Here is a 4,654-nt window from a genome sequence, read left to right on the forward strand (position 1 = left end):
TGTGGATGGTTTAAATAACTTAGTCATTCCGGAAGAATAACCTAGTTATTATGGAAGTCAAAACATGCAAAGTGAAACACAAGAATAAATGAATCAAATATGGTATCAAACCCTATGAATATAAATTGACCACTTCTATTTATCACCATACTGATTTCTCATTATTCATTGTTTCAGTTTTATCAACTTTATACTTGAATTAAAACATTAGGTATCCCATGCTCCAACAATGTACACTATGTTTTCCTAAACAATAGCTTTGCCATACACCAAGTATGCACTCTATGTTTATCTATGATCCTTGCTTTGTGAAATAAACCAATTGACCAAACTTTCAATGATTCTAATTTCACACTCCCAAATCGAAATCTGTTAGATTTTAAACTTAAATGCACTACCCTCTTGCAATGAATGTGTACAAAGTCACAAAGACTTGTCAACAACCATTACAGGGTATTCCAATGAAGACATACTCCATGGACACAAAGCCTTATGTTCAAAGTATGCATTGCTTTGAACATGCTTCTTGCACTAAGTTCTTTCTAATCTTACACAGATTCCTTCTATCTATAGAGACAAATCTATATTCCCATTTTGACTACTACTTATGAACAAGAGGTGCCTCTTTTCAGACTATGTCAATATGGCCCTTCCAAAATTCACACTATACTTCCAACTCTAGACAATTGCTTAATCACTTTAGTCGTATCCAATTCTAGACATTTTCCTCCTTAATTCCCCAAGGCATTTGGAAAACTCATAAAGAATAAATATTATAGCACATGTAATCGATCTTGTACCCAAAGTAAATGGGAGACGATTCATGATGTTTCACATAAAGACATGGTTCTAGACCATTCTTTTGCCATAATAATTTTGTTTTCCATATTCTCAAAATTTTACTATGAAAAGGGATGTCGTAATCATAATCGAATTTTGAGAATGCAATATATAGAATTTCCTTAAGTTGAACCAATCCAACACGAAATTCATATATATATATATATATATATATATATATATATATATATATATATATATATATATATATATATATATATATATATATTCTTCACTAAAGGTGATTACAATCTCAATAAAAGCTCTTTAGAATGATTATAAACTCAATCTAAGCTTTTCATAATTGAAATGAAGTATAATTTCCTCTCCCTTAATTATAGCAAAACAACTTTTTCAACCCCTGCAACCTCACGAATTGAAACTTTTGTTTTCTATAATTAACATTGCTAACTTGCAATACTTATCATAATTATCATGCTCCCACTAACATCATGATTATTAGGATAACACTTATGCTCCCACTAGCTTTGACATGTACTCAGAAATCAGCTATTGACTTTTTACCAAAGTTCAGATTTCTGATACTAGATTTCTTTTATCAAAATCATACACCTTATCTTAGATAGCTCACAGGTGTGTCTAAACAATTTCAGAACTATGAAAACGGATTCCGTAATCATAGTCTTAATTGTTTAGACCTTTGCTATTTCTCATAAGTCCATGTTAGTGTGCCTACTAACAACTTTGAGAATTCAAAAAGATTACTATCTACTTACAAATCTACTTAGTGGAAGTGTTTCCTCACCATCATTTCCATGAATCAGAGAGAAACATTATGACACTTAGATTTTTATGGTGTATGAGTTCCTACCCATATGAATTTGTGAAAACCTTAGTCACAAGATACCGATAATGACAAATCCAAACACATATGGACTGAACTTATGCAATTTTAACTTCATGCCACCTGGCAGTACAGGGCCTGCCATTGCTTCCAAGTTGTTATGCAACCAATTGAGAACTCTAAAAACTCATATGCAAAGCCAACTTTGACTGGAATAGGCACAGAATATGTCAACACAATAGGTTATAAACCTCAAGTCGTGTGCTAGTGAAGAACCTCAGGTTTTATTCTTGATTAGTTCTTGAGACTTTCAAGACCTTTAAGACTCCCACTGTCCTCTTGACATATAAGACTCTCCTATCAAATATTCAAGGGATAGTGCAGATTCTTTATCAATACAAACACTTCACACAATTGGCCTAAGTTGGTATTTGTTTTATCCAAAACATCACAACTTACCAACTTCAAATGTACAAGAGTAGGACACTTTTACTCTTACATTTGACAAGTGTTTTTAAACCTTTATTTAAGATATGTCACTCAAGTTACCATCTTGGAGTATGACTCTAAGTATTGTTTTGGAACGAAGTATGACTCATCTTCTTGATTTGACCACTTCAACAATTCATAGCTCCTCTTCTTAGCTATCAGAATGCACTTAGAGGATGAACTGTGATAAGGTCTCTTAATCATTAAGATGATCATATAACATGATACTAAAGTACTCTCCCATCTTTATAGATTTGAGAAACTTTTATCCTTCTGTCTAATTTGATTCTTCTCATTCGTTCTGCCATACATCGAATTTCTCCAATGTATCAGAATTATACTTAGACTTACAAGTATGACCATATTTACTATACTTTAGTAAATCATGACGAATAGTCTTATCGACTATTTGTGGTGAGCTTGATCAGTGCACATGACTGTGTACTCGATCCCTTAGCCCTTCACTTAACTCACACATCCATGTGAACAAGTACTTAGTCTTAATTTTCCAACGCCTGAAAGTTCTCATTCATCATACTCTACAATTTGCATGATTCCAAGTTTCGATCCAACTGAAACTTGGGTGATGAGAAACTTTCTTTATTTGGAAAATTTAGACACTACCATAAATGAAAGAATCAATTTCATTTTTTTTTTCAATATTGCTATCAATGGAATCCTATAAGCAATTTATCATAACTCCTAAGCACCTTTGATTCTTAAAACATCAACATGTGACACAACCACATCCTGTAATAAGAATCTCCAAGTAGGAACTTAATAGAGTTAGACAATGGACTTTACCTGAAATAAAGTCAAACTCATTGACTTTACCATCCTTAGGTAAGTTTGGCAGCTTCGTAACCAAAGCCCCTTCCTTTGGCAATAGAAACATATGGAACCTTAGGTAATAGTACGTGGGACTATCTCAAACTTAGCCTTTCTCTTTACCATTTTGTCACCCAAGTTGACTATGGCCAATCTCTTTTCCATTGGGAAGAGAATGCTTTTCTGGATTTCCTATGTCACTATTGTCCCTGTCCATAAAGTTTTGGAAAGTTGATCTCCTAATCACATTTGCTTTACTAGCCTTCCAAATCATTTTTGATTCAGCAGTAACAAGCAAACAGATAAGATCATTAAGGGTCGTGTCATAGTCTGTTTCATAGGAGTCCTAAAGGAACTCACTATGTTACTTAGAAAGTGATTGAACCACCAACTTTCTCAAGACTTTGACACCCAACTCTCCCGGCTTGTCAATATGTGACTTCATCTCCAAGATGTGATCACACCTACACCTTGCATTGCCAATAGGGCTTGAGTGACCTTGAACTTGTGGGTTAGGGAGAATAATTGGAGGAAGTGGAGGAAGTGAAGTTCCAAGAGATTTGGGAAGATCATAGATGTCTGAACTAAACATCTTTTGGGAGATATTCAAGTTTAGTTGATTTAAAGTCATTAATATGAAACCCAATATGAAATATTAAGGCTAGGACCCTACAAACTATTTTATAACTCGAAAGAGGGATGTCGTAATCCAAGCTACAAAATATTTGAAGGTAGGTGAATGACGATTCACCAATTTCCACCATGGAAAAAAGAAATATATAATTAGGTTTTAACTGGTTTTGAAACTCCTAGATATTTGAGATTCATTGAAATGTTCAATGGCATGTTTCAATCCCGAGTGTGTCCTTCAGGTTTTGTGACTGGGATGCTGAGGATCACAAAACAAGGTGCGAAGTAACCATGCAAATTACTTGGTACTCTTAAATGTTTATCACCCAACCAATGTGCCGGTAAACCACACACACTCCACCAGCCTATGATAAACTTTAAGAAAACCATTTTCCTACCTTGTTAAGTCAAGCCAGTGTGTCGGTAAACCACACACGCTCCACCAACTGACTTAAGAAAAGTACAAAGTGTAATTTCATGGGTTAGCACCTTATTCACATAATACTTTAAATGAAGGGAGAACTTATAGTCTTTGTCCTACCCGTTCGGCTAACGACCCTCCACCAGTCAAGGAAGCGGTGGGTGAGAGTGGACACCCATTAAACTGCCATTTTATAGGAAGTAACCTTATACCCCCCTTATAGACCGGCTTCGTGAATGAGGCCTACTAACGGTAAGACTGACTTGTTGTTATACATAGATATATATATATATATATATATATATATATATATATATATATATATATATATATTATTAACTTATAATATTATAAAGTATAAGGGTTGAATTTTAACTTTTAAAATTCTAAGGGCTAACTTGGAATTAAAGTATTCATAAGTGAAAACTTTTCAAATTCCAAAACTTGAGGGCAAGGTTTGAAACTATTCAAAACTAATTAATTCCATAACTTATGAGTTTAAAGTAGTTTTAATTAAAAAATCTTCAAGTTCCATAACTTGAGAACAAGTTATGGAAGACTTTAAACTAATTAATAAAAAACAAAATAACTTTTTTTTATTGTAACTTATGGAACTAATTAAGGTTACACTTTTTTTTATT

Source organism: Lactuca serriola, chromosome 3 (assembly GCF_051521515.1).
Source record: "Lactuca serriola cultivar US96UC23 chromosome 3, Lser_US96UC23_V15, whole genome shotgun sequence".
Lineage (NCBI taxonomy): Eukaryota > Viridiplantae > Streptophyta > Magnoliopsida > Asterales > Asteraceae > Lactuca > Lactuca serriola.